Source organism: Bacillus rossius, unplaced genomic scaffold (genome assembly GCF_032445375.1).
Source record: "Bacillus rossius redtenbacheri isolate Brsri unplaced genomic scaffold, Brsri_v3 Brsri_v3_scf284, whole genome shotgun sequence".
NCBI lineage: Eukaryota > Metazoa > Arthropoda > Insecta > Phasmatodea > Bacillidae > Bacillus > Bacillus rossius.
The window spans coordinates 13601-34391 of record NW_026962464.1 but is presented as its reverse complement, the minus strand read 5'-3'; the positions used below and the strand labels follow the sequence as shown (position 1 = coordinate 34391).

General features: G+C 38.2%; 1 long non-coding RNA gene across 1 annotated transcript; it reads left to right on the top strand.

The window, feature by feature from the left end:
- Positions 1-18196: 18196 nt before the first annotated feature.
- LOC134544100 (uncharacterized) lies at positions 18197-18961 on the top strand. The gene is made up of 3 exons (XR_010077530.1): positions 18197-18384; positions 18504-18632; positions 18780-18961. It is a non-coding gene; the product is annotated as an uncharacterized LOC134544100 (long non-coding RNA).
- The last annotated feature ends 1830 nt before the right edge of the window (positions 18962-20791 follow it).

Genomic DNA, 20791 nt, shown 5'->3' with positions numbered 1-20791 from the left:
CACAGAGAAGTACCAGAAGCATGAGCCATATAGCTATGGTATATACATCAAGGTGGACAATGCTCGTATACCCACACACCTTACAGCAAACCTGCCACAGGAACCGATTATATACCGAGGTGTGGATGCTGCGAGTAGGTTCATGGAGGATATAGTTGAAATTGGGAACAAAGTGAAGGATATATATGCTACCTCCATCCCAATGACACCTCTGACACGGGCCCAGTACATTACCTTCAACCATGCAGCACAATGCTGCTACTGCCACAAACCCTTCACTGCATCAAACTATAGGGTGAAGGATCATGATCATTTTACAGGAAATTACATTGGACCTTCCTGTAATGGCTGTAACATGTTGCGTCGTAGACCAAAGAAGCTAGTAGTCTTCTTCCATAATCTCGGCTACGACCAGCACTTTATTGTCAAGCAGCTTGGGTATGACACTAAGGAGATCTTCATCATACCACACAGTGAAGAGAAAATGATAACATTCTCGAAGAAGCTTGGTGATAGGTTCTCAGTCCAGTTCATTGACACACTTAGATTCATGGCATGCTCCCTGTCTACACTAGCACATAACCTACCACCAGCACAGTTTGTCAGCACCATGAAGTTTTTCGATCCCACCTGTGTGTCGCTCGTCATGCGGAAGGGAGTATTCCCATATGATCACATTGATTCCTGGGAACGTCTGGACGAACAACAGCTACCGCCCAAGGAGGCTTTCTTTAAAATTCTCACCGACTCTACCATTAGCGATGAGGATTATGTTCATGCACACACCGTCTGGGATGCCTTTCATTGCTCGACATTGGGGGAGTATAGCGATGTATACCTAAAGTCAGATGTTTTGATCTTATGTGATGTTTTCGAGAGCTTCCGCAGCCTTTGTCTTGACACGTATGGTCTAGATTGTGCGCATTACGTCAGTGCACCAGGATTTACTTTTGATGCCATGCTCAAGACTACCCAAGTTCGGTTGGACCTGCTCACAGATTATGACATGCATTTATTTGTTGAGTCAGGCATCCGAGGTGGGGTGGCACAGTGCATGAAAAGGCACTGCGTGGCAAACAATGCCTATGCACCTGAGACACACAACCCCACCAAACCTTCATCGTCTCTTGCATACCTAGATGCCAACAATTTGTACGGTTGGGCCATGTCTTGCCCTCTACCACACAGTGACTTTCAGTGGAGCAATGATACGAACATTGATTTTACCAGCATACCTGATGATAGTGATATTGGCTACATTGTGGAGTGTGACGTCGAGTATCCAGTAGAATTACATCCGTCCCACCGGGATCTACCCTTCCTTCCTAGGAATGAGTGTCCTCCCAATTCTACCCAATCTAAACTTCTCACCACTCTCTCCAACAAATCCCACTACGTTATCCATTACATTAACCTCAAACAAGCAATTTCCCACGGTCTCCGCCTAACTCATATCCATAGAGTCCTACATTTTCGTCAGTCAGCATGGTTGCAGCCATACATAGCATTGAACACTGGAAAACGACAAGCCGCACAGAACGACTTTGAGAAAGACTTTTTCAAACTAGCTAATAATGCTACTTTTGGGAAATTGATGGAGGCGAAACGTAAGAGGCAAGCAATGGAGCTGGTGTGCTGTGAAGAGCGCCTCCGCAAGCTTGTGGCTCGCCCCACCTTCAAGGACTACACAGTCTATGATCAGAGTCTGGCACTGGTGCACCTTCAGCACGAGAAAATAATGTTCGACAAGCCAATATATGTTGGATTTGCCGTTCTTGACCTCTCCAAGACTTTGATGTACCACTTCCATTATGATGTGATGAAACCCAGGTATAATGATAGGCTTGAGCTAGCCTACATGGATACAGACAGCTTTATTTATCAGATTGATACTCATGATTTCTACTCTGATTTGCAGTCTGACCATGCACTGTTAGACCACTTTGACATGAGTGGTTACCCTACCAACCATGTCCTGCACTCTGCGACCAATTCTAAAGTAATCGGGAAATTCAAAGATGAGTGCTGTGGCCGACCCATGACAGAATTTATCGGCTTGAGGGCTAAGCTGTACGCCCTAAAGTGCAGTGACATTGTAACCAAGAAGGCCAAAGGTGTGCAAAGGTCTGTGATTAAAAACCGAATCACTTTTGAGGACTACCTGCGTACACTACACCAGGAGTCTACATTGCGTGTAAAAGTGCGATCTATACGCTCCTACCACCATGATATCTATTCCGAGTGCACCAACAAACTAGCACTTACTTGGACAGATAACAAAAGAGTTATCCAGGATGATGGTATACATACGCTACCCCATGGCTACGTTGGGTAATGGAGGCTTATCACATGTATTTATACATTTTTTATTTAGGCCTTCTCTTCCCCGTCCTCTTTGCTGTCATCTTTTGTTGTTGTAATTAATGCTGGGAAGTATGTTTCAGCGATGGTTATTTTTCCCTCAATGTTTGCACATATTTACCCTCCCCTTGTGTTCTTATGGGAATTGTTTTCATTTTTCAGCTTCGTGGGGGGGTAACACAGCCAGGCATGGCACTTGGGATAATGTAATCGGATGGATGGTTTGTTTGTTACAAACAAATGAAAAGCCATTCCCTTGCATTACTCCTCTGGTTCCATGCTTGCCCGGTGCCAAGTCCGGGTAAAATAGTGGAGGCATAATTTCTAAGTAGTGTCGAGATGTAGTATAGTGGTTCCAAACTGACTACAATTGCTACAACTGTCTGCCACTACGAGAAGAAGAGAGAGAGACTCTACACAACACCAATATTTTATAAATACTCTATCATATTTAATAAACATACATTAATAAATAATAATAATAATAATATGGCTACAGGTTCCAAACTTATCTCGACTGGTTACACATTGCATAACACTTGTAGGTTTTTAAATTCAAACTTGGCACCATCCGGCGACAATACCTTGAATTAAAGATGGCCGACAGTGGTGCCATCCGGTAGCGACTTTATGAATTAAAGATGGCGATGGTGGCGCGCTCCGGCGGTAACTTTAAGAATTAAAGATGGCGATGGTGGCACACTCTGGTAGCAACACTAGGAACTAAAGATGGCGATGGTGGCGTCATCTGGTATCGATTGTATGAACTAAAATATGGCGACGGTGGCGCCATCTACCAGCCAACTTGAGAACCAAGATGGCGGCGCCTCTGGCAACTAATTTTTGAATTTGGCGCGCGATACTAGCGACATCTACCAGCCAACTTGAGAACCAAGATGGCGGCGCCTCTGGCAACTAATTTTTGAATTTGGCGCGCGATACTAGCGACATCTACCAGCCAACTTGAGAACCAAGATGGCGGCGCCTCTGGCAACTAATTTTTGAATTTGGCGCCATCTGGTAGTCTGTGCTGGAATTAAAGATGGCGATGGTATAATAATAATTTGAATTTCATGCATTTGGGAAGGCAAAGACACCCTCCCCCCTTTTATCATAAAACTTGACGTCAGTACGTGGCATATATAGATTATTTATTCCACCATATCCCAATTGGTCTCGTGGTCTAGTGGTCAAGGTGTCCGCCTCGTAACCACGACATCCCGGACGTTTTCACGTCCCATGGATCGAATCCCAGCCTCGGCACTGAAATTATTTTAGTTAAAGAAAAAAAATAAAATAATCCCTGCTGCTATCTGGTGGCGACCAACAGAACTATATGACGTCGCAAGATGGCTGCCTCCAGCAGACGGAAACAAGATGGCGGCCTGCAGCAGACGAAACAAGATGGCGGCCACCAGCAGACGAAAACAAGATGGCGGCCACCAGCAGACGAAAACAAGATGGCGGTTGATGTTTACATCGAATTTCAAAGTTCGAAAAAAAAAATTCAAATCCAAGATGGCGCCCGTGACACAAAGTGCAACGGTGACGTCATGATTCGAAGTTGGTGGAAATTTCTAGAAATACAAAATGGCGGATGGATTAGCATGGATTGGCATACAGATTAGCATGGATTAGCATAGATTAGCATAGATTGGCATGGATTAGCATAGATTAGCATACGGATTGGCATAGATTGGCATAGATTAGCATAGATTAGCATAGATTGACAAGGTCAAGGTCAAAGGTCATGATGACGTCATCCAAGATGGCCGCCGATGACGTCATCCAAGATGGCCGCCGATGACGTCATCCAAGATGGCGGGCTCCTGGCTCCTGCGCCTGTGCTTGAACCCCCCATTTCCAACTACTAATGATTTTACTAATTTTCTTCTAACCTAATATGTAATTAACTCGTATGTAGCTTGGTGTTACTCACAAAAATTGGAATAACAAATGCATTGATTTTTTATGCATTTAAACACGCGGAATGCCAAATATTAAAATCATGTTCCAAGAAATAAAATAAAAGTTGAAGAGTTACACTATCCACCTACCGGCTACATTATCAGACCTTCGTCTCCAATTTTTATGGGCATTTTTGAATAATAATAATGTGTGTAATACCGTTTCTAGATTACTGCGATGCATTTATGGAGAATCTACGTACGTTAAAAAATGCATTTATGGAAAGCATTTTGACGGACTGCTGTAAGTCGCTGTCATGTAGGACCTAACTGCATGTTTTTGGTGATACGTACAAGATCTGCAGAAGTAAATTGGTTATTTAGCACAGTTGACTCTATAACTGTGCAAAAATTCAGCATTGACAAATTTTCCACAAGTTGAAACCTTTGTTTCCCGTGCAGGTGTTGGCTCTCTATCTCTCTTGAAGGGCAGTCTGAGGATGGGGGAAAAAAAAAAAAAAAAAACCTACCCAGAAGGGACTGTTGTGGTACTATAGGGGACAGCTTACCCGGCGCGCAGGGTGGAAGACTTGTTTTTGAATGGCCTTGCCCCTTGGGCACAGCGGTAGTCTTTTAGACTATGTTCGTTCCTTCCATGAGATGTGCCACGCGCAAATAACGGTACATTAGTGACGTCAGACGAGCTCGGCAACACCCGGTGAGCTAGTAGTCCAGGAAACGAAGACCAGACGAGACACGAACCTGTCGAAAAATTTTCCAAAGCTGAATTTTCGTAGAGTGGTAGAGTCAACTATCCTTACTAATAATATAAATGCAAAAGTAACTCTGCCTGTTTGTTTGTTACCTTTTCCAGGCTAAACGGCTTAACGGATCGTAATGAAATTTGGCAAGGAAGGACACAGGCTATCTTTTGTCTCACAAAATAATTTTGAAGTGGGTGAAAAAAATATATCTTAATTTTATGTCATGTGTGTCATAGATATACAAACTGTTAGTGTCATTCCTCTATGTCCGCCGAGCAATAGCCGTGAAGCCATTACGTTTTTCTATTGCAAGGAACTGAGTAGAGAGTAAGAAAAATTAAAGCTCTGCATCGTAGTACACCAATACACCAGTAGATGGCACTGTTTTGAATTATCGCTTTATAAGGAACTAGGTAGAGAGTAAGAATACTTAAAGCTATTTATTGACCGTTTGTCGTCGACAGGTGTGGTTCAATTGTAACTACCCATTTTGTACTTTACAATTTGTCATTACCCATTTTGTATTTTATCATCAATGTGGTTTTCAAAGTTAACTTGAGGGTAATCTGGGGCAAAACATAAACTTCATTACATCAAAATCGGTTCTCTTAATTTTTTTTAATATAAGTTGATTTTTAATAACGCTCAGAGACGTTTTCGATTGTTTACATTCAGTTGCAAGACCATCACATCTTAGTACACCAACACAACAGTATATGGCCCTGTTAGTTTTTTTATTTACCGTTTTATAATTTGCTCTAACTAATATTATAAATGCGTATATTATATATATATAAACACTATAACAGAAAACAAAACTAGCCGTCTGGTTGATTTATCGGTGGGTTTGTGTCATTTCTCTATGGCCGCCATAGATCTGGCAACTTCCTATAGGCTACTTCTTGACGAGACTCGTCCGCTTAGCGATATTATATAAATTGTGCTTGATATAAATTGTTGTGCATATTTCATTGGTAACTACTTGTAAAAATAGAGTTAGTGTAAATTAAAGTAAAAAGTACCTCACACTTATTTACAATATCTTAATCATTTAAAAATAGTTACGAGTTTTCAGTTTGGTTTGCTGTTAAAGCGTGTTTCAGTTATTTAAAATATAATTTATGTTCAAATTTTTTAGTATAACTAAAAATTAGAAGCGTTAGATTGTAATATTTTAATTAGATAAAAAAAATTTGAAAAAGATACTCTAAAAACAGCATCCTATCGACATCTATAATTTTTTATTTTTATATCGATAAAGGACAATATAAAGGTACCTTATTCTACGGATAGTGTATGTTTAACCGGTAAAATTAGTTTTTTTTTTTTGTTTTATCCTGATGATAAGCGATAGTTTGTCTTTTATTATTTTTAAGATTAGATATTTTACTTCTTATTCTACTTTTTCACTTTTCATATTTCTTCATAATTATTTTCATTCTTTTTTTAACCTTTAAGGAAAAGTTTGTTTTGTTTAAATATTTTTGTTAGGTATCCTTTCCAGTTTTTTATTTTATATCTTTAGTTACAGAACTAAATTATAATTAAAAAAACTAAAAAAACACGCTTTAACAACAAAACAAACTAAAAAATAATAATAATTTTAAAATTATTAAGATACCAGCTTCTGCCCGCGACTTCGTCTGCGTGGACTTCATAATTGGGTCCAGAGAGAAATAAAAAAATGTTTGAGCTATAAAAAGGTTCGTGGGATAAAAAAAATTACCCGTAGGTATTTGGTAGCATCGCAGTGTGTCGCTCTGGGGGCAAGGTAGCCATTCCCACGTTGGAAACCTATGTATCACGTCTCCCACGAGAAAATGTGTGAGTGTTGAAAGTTTCATAAATTACTATATCATATTACGGTTGTGTTAATAGATTTAAAATTTATGTTTATCAAGTATATATCCCACAGACTTGAAACTCGGAAATTATGATCCTTATATTACACAATCATGTGAGAATGAAGTTTTCATAAATTCAACTCCCAAGGGTGCTTTAGCCCGGGTAACGCCGGGTACTTCAGCTTGTGCTTAATAACATACCGAAAGTTGACCGCTGTAGACCTAGTGTGTATCACCAAAAACGTGCAGTTAATTCCTAGATGACAGCGACTTACAGCAGTCCATCAACATGCTTTCCATTTACACAGTTTTTAACGTACTCTCCATATAGGCATCACAATAATCTAGAAACGCTATTCGAAACACCCACGTGAACAAATACTTCTATGTTGAATACTAAAGATAAAACAAAATAGAGAACGTTAATGATTTTTTAAACCAGTCATTTAAATAAAATTATGATTTACATACAGAACAAGGGAACAACGTCAAAATCATCTGTATAAAAGTTATTGCTTATTCATTAAGCTTTAAGGCGATTTAACTATAAAGAGTCTAGCGCAATTAGTTGAATCGCTAGAATAGCCTAAGTGTCGGCGTGTGTGCCGTCCTGCGGCGGTGCTCCGGTCGCAGCAAGCCGGCGCGACGAGCGTTGCACGCGACCTTGATGGCCAAGTTTCAAAGTTCCGAAGATTTTGTTTAGGGATTGCTGCAGATATGTTACGTTTATTTGATTTAACACATTTGAGTTAAATTAACGCAAATAAGAAAATAATTTTATCGCTTTTCCCCTGTGAAATGGCTCCATAAAATTACAATAAAATTATTTTTTGGAACTTGTCAACAGGAAAACCCAAAAATACCAAGTTTAAAAACTATGTTTATAACTACCTAAAACAAATTGGGTAGGCTTTCCTTCTCATAAATAACGATTTGAGATTTTACTTGTAATTTGGAATGGGAAAGTGGAATCACTAATGAGCTTTAAAGTCATAACTCTAGGGACCGGACATATGACGTCACAGTGCAGATGAGGCAGGATATCATATGAGATCATGTTTTTAGCATGTAAATTTTTAAGAAAAAAATAACCACTGTGAAGACAAAAAAACTGATTTAGAAAAATTAGCTACCTAAATTATTATTAATACCAATACTAATCAACAAATAAGTATATTATATTTCTTGACTTATTCTATCACTTTAAAAAGTATTCTATTTATATTTTATCCAGGCTACTTGTTCTATTAGAAACAAATACAATAGTTTTCAGAGCGCCAATTAAGGTTTGTATTTCTTATAAGTAAATATTTTTATTCTGAGGTAATATTATAAAATAAACTAAACTTTTGCATCTATGTACTTACATTAGTTAATTAAAGCTTTTTACTAGCGAATTTTACCTGATTATTTATATCTTTGTTACCTGTGATTAAAATGCTCCTACCCAAACGACTTGCCATGGATCCCAGAGCAGTACACATTGCGACACTCCGAATGCTCTAGCTATCAAATCGATTACTGTAGACTCCTAAATATATACAATTAAAAAGATTAATCAATATGCAGAAACTAAATTTAAAAGACTTTTACCTATGGTCTTTTAAGTTTCTGTAGTTTATATAATTTTTATTTTATTCCAGAAATTCGGTAAAAACATTATTTCGAAATTTGTGTTGTTTCATCTTGCTTATTTTTCATAGTATATATATATATATATATTTTACTTCTATACTATCACATGTAGAAAATGTGTTGTGAAATTTTTTTATTTGTTAACTTAAATGATACAACAAAAACAAGTTTGTAGGATTCATGTTTGTGGAGCACTGCAAGGAGCTGCTATTTATTTATTTTATTTATCGACTTTGTTGATGGCAAAGTTAAGGGAATACGCCTAAACATTTACATTTCTCTACATCATCATTACATATCTACACTAATATTATAAACAGGAAAGATTTGTATTTTTTTGTGTGTGTAGGTTTGTAATGAATAAACTCAAAAACTACTGTGCCGATTTCTAAAATTTTTTCACTATTAGAAAGCTACAATCACCCTGAGTAACATAGGCTATATTTATTGCTAGAAAAGATAAGGAAGGAATCTTTACTAAAACTTTAGTAACGTAATCCAATGTGTAAAAAAAATGCCATAAAACATCTTATATCGAATGCGCTGCGGAAACTATTGATGATAGAACAAAAGTATGTCCTATACAATATTAAAGAACATATCAATAACCACAAAAAACTTTGCGATACTATATGTCCAACTATTATAGTTATGACACAATAACCACTTATTACATTTTAAAAGTTGATATAAATGCCGACCAAAATTAGACCATGTTATTCATACTTCTGTTAAATTCCTTATCCAAATAAATCATATTGTTTTCAAGACTGTTTCAATTCCTGTAAATTACTTTTTTAATTGTTAAAATCGGCTATTCCAATCAATAGATGTTGCGAAATTAATAAATCATAGAAATAGAAAAAATAAACGCTGTCGCACTGTGCATGTTATTAATAAGGTCACTGATGGTAATATGGCCATGTTAAGCTTTGTTTAATTTTATTTTATCTAGTTTTCGGGAAATCCCCATAAGTGTTTGATGGACATAATATCTACAGTTTTTCTTGTCAAAAACCATTAACAAAACATTTTTTAATACATGTCATTATAAAATAACTGAAAAATAATAAATACATGTATTTGGGCCATATTAAAAGCATGTGATGTTAATATGGCCAATGATTTATAGGAAGCTAAAAATAAGGTTTATTAGCACAAATCATAAATGAATTGTATTTCTGATGAATATTAAATAATATTTACTTATACATACATAAGAATAAACAGCAAATATATTTTTTAAAACATATAAAATACAGTTTTATTATTTTTTGATAATGAAAGTCAGATTGTAGATAAAATATTAAATTAACAAGGAACATATTGGTCTCTTTCAAAATATTCACACTATAATAAACATTTCGGGCAAATAAAAAACTCTTTGTGATCTTTGGTGAGGCCAACACATTCTTCATGGACATATATTTCACAAACTCCGCACAGTCTCATATCCTTCACTTCATCATTGCAACAAATTGCACAGTACCAACTCTCAGACTTCTTTGAAGCAGTCATCTGGCGAACAGACTTTGTATTATATTTTTTGCTGTTTCCACTGTTCTTGCTGCTATCTAACTTTACATCCTTGTTATCTTCAAATAAAGATTTATTCAGTACAACACCCCTGTTGTTTATAGCAGGTTTCATAACCCGTGTGGTTTTCCGTTTTTTCTTTGGTGTAGGTAGCATTTCTCCAATGGAACCACGCCTGGACAGATTTGCAGTACTTTCGGGAATATGCAAACTATCAGAGTAATCTGAAGAACTTAAAGGTTGTGCCAAGTCTCCTGTGATATCTGAATCAGATGATGAACTGGTGCTGTGTCTAGAACCAAGCTGGCTAACATTTGTCTGTAGACCAGACGGACCTGCCAATGAATGGTCGTCATTGGCATTATGTTGTTCCTGCAACGCATAAGCGGTTACAGTTTCGTCTGCCATTTTTGTGTTAGGTGGCGGAAGCTCAGTAGCTATGCTGGGTGCAAAGGCCTCTTCTGGAATCACGAACGGATTGAAGGGGAAAATGCCAGTAGCCTTAAATCCACTTTTCATGTTTGCTTGTGTCATTAACTTTTCCCATGTTGGTGTAAAAACATCAGCAAAGTTCAATTTGGAAATGTCTTGCTGTTCTTTGTGCATATTAAAATAAAGGAGTGTGTGCTGATCCCAAAAAATCTCAAAACTTTGGAAACAACCTTTGTCTAAAGGCTGTAACTCATGAGTCGTGTTTGACGGAAGACAGTACAAAATAATTTCATTCTGTTCTGCAACTTCACATATGCTGTAGTCTAAATGTGACTTAGCCCCATCAAAAATCAGAAGACAAGGCCCACTTGGCTTGAACCTAGAGAAGTGATTCAGGAAGGACACAAAAGATTCGGTTGTCATGCTACCTTTTCGAGTCATTATTGTTGTTGAACCTGTAGGTAAATTTTTTTCCCAAGCTGGATTTTTTCTTAATCCAGGGAATAGGATCATTGGGGGAATGACATTTCCAGTAGCATTTCCACAGGCTACAACAGTAACACTCTCGCCACGTTCCTTTGCAACAATATGGACGCGCTTTGACCCCTTTTTCGCCAAAACCTCTGGATCTTTGTGCAGTTGTAACCTACAACCCTTCTCATCCATGTTGAATATTTTTTCAGGGAAGTTTAAAAACTTGTTCTCAGCAAGGACATTCTGCAATTTTTCAAAATGGTCTCCAACTATGAATTTGTTAAGCTTTTGAGCTCGGGCAGGATTTAGCCTTTGAGCTTTTCGTTTGCTAATTTCAGGATTTCTGGCCAAAAAGCCATTCAACCAGTAGCGACCTGCAGTTTCTTTAGTGAACCGGTGAGTTATCCCATTTTCACGGCAGTATTTAAAAACATTTAACTTGAGCATCTTTGATGTGAGTGGATAACCAACATCTGCTAGACGAATTATTCTCCTGCTAAGTTCCCTCTCTTCCTCAGTTTTGAGTGTTGCCTTACAACCCAATTTTTATTTAACATCTTGGTTATTGGAAAGATAACGGCGAAGGGTTCGCCTAGGCACGACATACCTTTTACTTGCTGCATTAACAGATAGGTTGCCAAGTCTTACAGCATCTACTGCCTTGCTGAGTCCATCTTGTGTCCAACTACCCCGCTTCTTTTGTGGATTGAAGGGATTCATTTCTGAAACAAAAAACAAATAATTAACATTAGTTACAATTTAATTATAAGTTATTATTTTTGGCGCTATAATTAATGTATCGTGATATTTTTTATGTAATTTAATTAATTTTTATATAGAATTATTGAAAATATAATATCCAGTGTGCTCTTTCAATAAATATTTTCCTGCAAAACAAGTTTCATGATATTTTCACTTCATTACATTTTTACATATTATTCTTAAAAATATATTTTCCATTGTGCACTTTAATAAATATTTTCCGGCAAAAATGCACCAGACAAAAACAATTTAAATATACCCAGTGATGGCATCTGAGGAGTTTTTTTTAAGTTGTCATTTTAGGTAGGTATCCTGTGTGAGGTACACATTTTTCTGTAATTTTTATTACTTGTCTCTGTAAAGGTATATATTAATTACAGTAATAAATAAACTCGTAATAAATAATAAAATCACATACACTAATAACAATTTACCTACGAGGGGACATACAGTATGTATAAACCATTTCATTCACAAAAGGTTGCTAATATGGCCAACTGCAGCTAATATGGCCACATGGTTGGCCATATCAACAACCTGGGTGACATTTCAAAAAGTCGATTATAGTTTTTAAATGGTTGAAGGTAATAAATCTTTTTAAAATACATTTAAATAAGCATAGAAATCTACGCACTGAGACATCAAATTTCTGACAATATCTAGTAGTACACTATTAAAACAAAATATAAACTTACCGGAGTAAAATAAGAAGAGTTCTCTGCTCGCAGCAAAAACCCATGAAAATGGCGCCTCCCTGGTGGTGTGCGTGCTGCCCGGACCCGGCAAATCTGTGAGCTCTCGACAATGGTGTTCCGAAGAACATGCCAGCACATTCTATCGGTATCCGCACGAACTACGTCAATGGCAGCCAAATGGCCATATTACCAACATGGCCATATTACCATCAGGGACCTTACCTATTTATTATTCCTTATCCAAATAAATTATTTTGTATTCAAAATTGTTTCAATACCTGTAGATTCCTTTTTGAATTATTCAAATCGTGTATTCCATTCAAAATATATTACGAATTTAAAAAGTCACAGATACAGAAAAGGCGCGGCTAGCCAGGCACCGCAGGGGTGCGGGAGAGGGGCGGGCACATCTATGAAATAGGTAGCCGCGCGGCTCAGTCGCGCGGTCGGCTCGCTACGCAGCGGACGTAACCGACATTCAACACTTTTTGACTATTTTAATTGCAAATTTTTTTCCAAGTTAAAAAGTTTTTCTCAGAACTAATTATAAATAGTTTATTCACGCTTTATTGTTTATTTTATATAGTATTCTCTCACTTTTTCAATAGTAAGTATTTATCAAAAGTTATATTCTTATTTTATCTGATTAAAAAAATTCAACGTAATGCCTAGGAAAAAAAGTCTTAACTATCTAAAAGTTGCTCCCAAACGAGATTAGCAAAAATAAGACGTATTGGAGAATCATCTTCTGAAAATTCAGATCGTCTCGCAAATCAGAGAGCGTATGCTTCGCAATCGCGGGCCACAGAATCTAGCGCCAAACGTTCGCTACGCCTTGTTCAAAATAGTAGTGATGGGCAGAACGGATCTTTTGACCGAATCGGTTCTTTTGGATCAGTACCGTGAGATGATTCGTTCAGAACGATTCGTTCATCTCGGTCAATTCGTTCTTTTCTGTGTATGGGATCTGGCTCTTTTATCAGGTGTCGTAACTCGTTCATCCTTTAGAGTATTACGTACGTGTTTTTGTATTTGAATTTGAACATTGCTTTCCGTAGCCAGTGAATCACAGTTGCGTATATGAAACAAGATTATTTATATTTTATTACTTTTTAAGTTACAAATATTAATATATATGCTATTTACACTCTAGTGACAGTAAAGTGTTTACATGTAGACCAACACATTTAGAGAAAAAAGACAAAAATTTAATACTACTGCAATTCAGTATGAAGAGAAACAAATGAAGTACATTAATTAACCCAAAAATGGTAAGTGTGAACATTTGTAGTTACTTTCCCTGTTATTTTTTAATTCATACGGTTTTTTTTGTTTTTTATTTCCAAATTTGTGTATGTGAATGTGAAAAAGCAATTTTAAACCACTACTTAACAGTTGACATTTTCAGGTATAGATACTTTTCATGTTACCCTATTTTATTTCATCAGTTATCGTTTGCTCTTGTGAACATGCGCACGCTGTGATTACTAATTCTTCAGACTCCTGACGTCATGAATCATTTTACGAACGAATCAGACCGGGCGCGTGACCGGTTCTCTCATCTCGTTCTCTCGTTCTCTCGTTCTCTCCGCGTTTTCGTTCTTCCGAATCTTTCAAGGTACCGGCTCTCAAAGAGCCGGTTCTTTACATCGCGAACGAATCGCAAGATTTCGTTCTCTCAAAGATTCGTTCTTTTTGAACGAATCGTTAACGAACGACCCATCACTACAAAATAGTGACAGAATGTCACAAGCACGTACAAGGGAATCTAGCGCCGAAAGTTCGCAACGCCTTGCTCAAAATAGTGACAGAATGTCACAAGCACGCGCGAGGGAATCTAGCACCGAACGTTCGCTTCGTCTTACAGCACAAAATGCCAGATCGTTCCAACTATACGAACGACAATCGAGTGCCGAACACTCGCAGCGACTTATTGCACAGTGAGAAAGACAACAATCGTTAACAACTAGAATGCGTAATATAATTTTAGCTCATACTAATATATCAGCATTCAGTTACGATCCACATATTGATTATGCTCTCAGAACAGCATCCAAATCGGAGCAATGAATAAGGTTTGTCCTAAATGTTTTGCTAAAAAATGGAATGATTAAGCGAGCGGTATATGCTGCGCGTCTGGGAAAGTTATTCTTTCTAATATTAAAGAGCCACCAGAACCAATAAAAAGCCTTTTGACTAATAATCACACATATTCCGCGCATTTTTTTAAATAATGCACGTAGATACAATAGCCTTTTTCAGATGACTTCGTTTGGGGCGAAAGAAATTAGAGAGGGAAATTTTATGCCCACCTTTAAGGTAGAAGGGCAAGTCTATCATCTTATAGGTAGCCTCTTACCACCAGCAGGACAAAGCCCTCAATTTCTGCAAATATATTTTATTTCAGAAGCTGACCAACTATCATTGCGATAAAACATGGCCCCTATGCTAAAAATAGATTTGATTAACGAACTGCAGACCGTATTAAATAGCCACAACATGTACATACGAAGTTATAAACATAGTATCGAATTTAACAACCCTGAAAGTTTAAAATTAATCATTCACTCTGATCGCACACCTCTGGCAGAATACCAGGGCAGATATAACGCTCCTTCCATAAATGAAGTGGCCGTTCTATTGGTCGACGAAGATAAAGGACCCAGGGATATTGTACTGCATGGTAGAGACGGACAACTGAAACGAGTGTCGGAATTGGACCGCGCTTACGATCCGTTACAATATCCACTAATATTTGAATCAGGAGACGACATATATTATGTGACTATTCCTCAGCAGAATGCCTTACAAAATAAGACGGTGTCATGTATTCAATATTATGCCTATCGTTTAATGATTAGGACCAACTGTTTTAGCACACTGCATTATTACAAAGATTTGTTTAATCAGTATTGTGTGGATATGATGGCGAAGATGATTTCAGAAAGGTTAAATTTTATTTGCCGAAACCAACAAAAGCTTAGAGAAGATGACCATATTCATTTGAGGGATGCTTTGAACCAAGACGCAAGCGTAAATGCCGCCAATATAGGTCAGCATGTCATCTTACCGTCATCATTTACTGGGTCTCCGAGGTATCTCCACGAAAAGACGCAAGATGCTATGACATATATGTGCGCAATTATGAACTTTTTCCCGGTCAGCGATCTTTCGAACGGCATGACATCATCGCTCAAGTGTTTCACTTAAAAATGAAAAAAAAAAAAAAAACTCATAAAAATAATCACAAAAGACGCGATTTTTGGGCCGGTCAAATGTTATATGCTTACTGTAGAGTGGCAAAAAAAAAAAAAAGGACTGCCGCATTGAAAACATGCAAAATATAGTGTAAAATCCACCAAAAACGACACTCACTGCGTTTTTTGACCTGTGCAGTAATGACGGATTTGCTAAAACACTACTCTATCACGAAGTCCCTCATTACTATACATGGGCTAACAATAAATTTTCTAGAAGGAAACGTGGCCAAGACGTAGTTGGACACCCCGGCATAAAAAAAAAGATGCGGCATTGGGAAGAGTGTACAGCATTCATCCTTCCCAGTCAGAATGTTTTTATCTCAGCCCAACATCGTTTAAGGACTTAAAAACAGTTGATGGAATTGTAAAAGAAACTTACAAAGCCGCTTGCCAAGATAGATGTTTGCTGGAAAATGATAACCAATGGGAAATAACTTTGAGAGAAGCTTCGATTTCTCAATGTCCGTTAAAGCTGAGAGAATTGTTTGTGGTGATATTTTTATTTTGTTTCCCCTCGGAACCTCTCAACTTATGGGACACTTTTAAAGACGATTTGTGTCAAGATATCAGACACATAGCCCAACAACAAGGTCAAGATTTTGATGTTTATAATGAAGGCTTGATACAGATCGAAAACAAACTTTAGAGAATTGAACGACAAAAATTTAAGATCCTGATAAACATTTGGTTGAATGTACGGGATCGTGTCTCACGGTTATGGTAGTTGTGGAGATAATTTAAATTGGCCGACAGATATTGAGGGTATCCCAGCCGCAGTGTATTTTAAGCAAGAATCAGCATGTGCATATCACGCCCCTGTGTGAGTCTAAACTATTTCAACTTCTTATAGTACTGAGTTATATGGTCTCGTGATTTTAGGTTAAAAAAATTGGTTGTTAGTAAAGTCGGTTTACGGACGATAGTTTAACGTGACAACGTCATAAAAAAACATTGATGAAATTATTGCATACTTTTATGAATAAAATTGAATAATTTTTATTGAATTATCACTTTTTGGTATGGATACAAAGAAGGAGTGAAATGAAATCTACAATTTACAGTCAAGAACTAAAATCCGTATGGTCCCCAATTCCTAGATGCAGGTGCAGGTGTGAGTAGGAATTTCGCCATTGCCACGTCAACGCGATGCACTAGGATGCATTTGACTCTGACTGCATTTGAATTTTTTCGCCGCAGAGCTAACGAACCCCTCGGCGCAAAACTTAGACTTTAGTTACGTAACGTCGATCCTAAGGCTAGTGTCAGCTTCTACAAAGCAATCTACCATAACTGTGCAAGGCTCATGTGCTCTCAGACCTCTACGACATACATTGCTTTATCTTGAAACGTTCGTGATGTTTCATGAGATCATAGCACGTTTTCCTTGTACGTGTATGTGTGTGTATGTTTACATTCTTACGTGTCGTACACGTACACGAGCGTAGCGTAGGTCAAGACACTGAACATGACGTGAACAGCTTCGCTGTTACGATCGGTCGTCATGCCGGCAGTCAGCGATGATAATAACGTCAGGCATGCCCCTGCTTGAGACAGCAGGTGTGAACACGTCTGATGCGTTTTCCGTATGCTGCAATGTGCCGCAATACTTGAGACCATGGTGTAATATTGCATGAACATGATATTCTGTGGCCATAGCAACCAAACTATTCCGAAAACCTTATCTTGGGTTTTACAAGAACTACGCGGGCTAATTGCTTCATGATTTCGTAAATCCCGTCACATTTACCTAATAAGGTAAATGTACGAGTCCCGTTTCGGAATGAGGATAACCATAAAAGGTATATGTATCGTTAGGTATTAATGTTTGTGGTTAACCGCAAACCACAATCCGCCCTGATATCGTTGGGCTTTTCATGAATTTCAGTGAGTTTGCGTCATGTAGTTACAAACTGTCGCTGGGCGGCAAAACTTTCAGGCTGCATTTAGAAAGTTGAACAATTCGTTGCAAGCTCAACTTTTCATACGCGTTGCGACGTGTTCTCTGACGGGCTCGAGCCGCTGGTGATAAGCCTGAGCAGAATACATGGTTTTTTCTTCAAAGATAGCACAGTCGCCGCGACTCGTTCTATTGTGTTACCGAGATCTCGATGCAGCCTCGGATAGTCACGTGCGGAACGGTGTTATCGGTAGCTCGATGGTGCGGCCAAGATACCGAGCACCTGGTTGGCGTGCACGTTAATCTTGTACGGAGTTGGAAAATGTTAGCATCTCAAGACGTATACACTTTGTGCTCTTAGAGTATTGACCACATTAGGTACAAACTTTACTCCAGTTTGAAAACGAACCGCATGACAACATTTATTGAATTATGTCACAAACATGTCGACATCTATGGTGATGACATCAGGATCAATATATTGAAATAGTTGCACATTATTGCAATATTATTACCATTGTTTCTAATGGGTGACGAATCGATATTAACCGCGCGATTGCCGTTTAACCATTATTGATTCAGATATTTCAACATTATTGCCTAATTATTTTTTCTTGATTTGCGTCATGTCTGAATAATTCCATTGTTCCTTGTATGGCAATTCCCTTATCAGTTTTCGACCTATATAACGGCCCTGTATCCCTCATGATATTCATAAGTTCATCGACAGCCACTGCGTAAACAAGTGCTTCCAGATCAAGACTGTGACCAAGCTCCTCCAAAGCAAAGACCCGAACATCAACGTCCGCTCTCTGCTGTAAGTATCCAATATTTAAATTGATTACTCTCTGCATTTTTATACTTGTCCTGCGCATTCCTTTCAGGGATGGAGCACCTCTTTAATGACTGAATTTCATATTTTGTTTCCATTTGCAGCTGCTGAATCGTGACTCCTGAATAAGACTCTACAAGATGCAAAATCTCATGCTGCTCTGTATGGCTATGTTCCTGGCGGCGGATGCGTGGCCAGAACCCGGGACGAAGTTGCCCTGCAATCCAAGACAAGTGAGTATATCATTTCTGCAAACTGCATCCGTCTGAGTGTCTTGTTACTGTTGCAACTTCTGAGCAAAGAGTTTGTCGTCTGCCCCAACCCTGCAGAGCGTCTTCTAAAAGCTTTAACGAAATTAATGTTGATTTTTCTATTTTCAGTACACCGATCCCACGAGGTCCTGCTCAAAAGAGGAACCACCGGAAGCACACCAAAAGGTTGTCAAGATTCCAGGCATCCTGTCGACCCGAATAGGATTCCTTGACGGCCCAGATCTGAATCAACGTTGGCCCTTTGAATATAGAGTTGTTGTGCCTGACCGTGCTTAAGATTTTTGTTATGTATTCACGCTGTAAACAACCGAGTAGTTGATAAGTTTGCTTATTGCAATGCTTCTTTTTCTTCACTTTTTAAAATAAAGATTATTGCGCAATATTTCTTGGTATCATTGACGTAGAATAAGCTGACGCAACGTCCAGTAGGTATCCCAACTCACCTGTATACCTGGCTGAGCTTAGGTCACGATCGGTCTGCTAGGCTGAATGGAATGTGCATCGGACCGACGTGCAGATGTAGGCTTCACGCTGCAACTCGTGCAACGCGGTTACCCTAGGACTTAAGATCGTTTCAAGATAGAGCTTTGTCTCCTGATTTCAACATGCACTGATGACTGCAGTGGTGAGCTCGATGGTGCAGCCGCAAGACTATCTTGTACGGAGCTCATAAAGTTAGTATGTTAAAACGTATGCATGTAGTATTCGATTATTATCAAGATTAGGTACAAACTCTACTCCAGTTTAAAAACAAACGGTATGATAACATTCATTCGATTAGGTATACCTATGCCAAAATTCCATTTATGGCCGGCGTGTACAGGAAATCCATTCAATTTAGGCATAACAGTTGACGCAGTAACATGATCGCAATATGACTAAATGTTATTATCGCTTATTCACCTATATTTTTTCCAGGATTGTTACCTCATTATTATAGCATTTACGTCATCGGTTTTTATTTTTTCTATTATTATCCGGGCATTGTTATCGCCACCAGTATATAGAGTCCCTACATCCGTTATGAAATTCATAAGCTCATGTGCAACCACTACCTGAACAAGTTTGTCCAGAGCAACACTCCCAGACTCTGCAAAATGCACTGGATACGAAGAAGTGAGTATGTCATTCCTATACAAACGCATATCAACGATCCGTTGCAACTCAAAGAGTTTGTCGCGCCAATCCTTCAGAACTTTTTGTAAACTTCAACGAAATTAATGTTAAACTGTCCATGTTCAGGTCACCGATCTCACCAGGTGCCGTTGCACGAAAGCATGGGATACGGACAAACTACCGCAAGCACACTCCCACGTCGTCAAGAGATCGAGCAGGGTGATAAAGACCTGAATTGGATTCCTCAGTGGTTCAAACTCAAATCAATCCTCATTCTCATGAGTCTGATGCTGTTTGAGGCGTTCGTTTCATCTAGTGTTCAAATTACGTGGATTATAACTTTACTTCATAGTGTAGTGATCTTGTTTTACTTGTTGACAATAGAAATTAATATCCAATACTTCTTGGTATCATTGATGTAGAATAAGTTGACGCGACACCGCGTCTAGTAGGTAATCCCAACTCACGTATATGCCTGAGCGAGCTTAGGTCACGATCGGTCCGCTAGGCTGCATGTGCATGGAATGTGCATCGGACCGACGTGCAGATACGCTGCAACTTGTGCAAGGCAATTACTGCACTCTTATCGGTCGAGGTTTTACATCGTTGCATGATAGAGCGTAGCCTTCTGCGTCCGAAAATACCACCCCCCGCTACCCCCGAGCCTTAACTTGGGAGTTATAGCCCGTAAGTTCCAGTACAACGGACTGTAATTGATAAATTTACTTTTATTTTCACTCATCATTAATTCAAATATGTTTATTACTTTACCGAATAGATTATTTTAACTATAACTTTTATAGATGTTTGCTATTTAACTTCAAGATCGTCTAGAATGTTTTACGCTTTTTCGCAATTACACATTTAACGACGAAGTTTGTTCGTCATGAAATTAAAGGTAAAATTTAATAAAAATGCCCTAGCAGTTAATAAAATAAGTATTAGTAAGTTTAAGAAAGAATTTCGGCTTTAATCTCCAACCCAGACGCTCGTGGAGCGCTGGG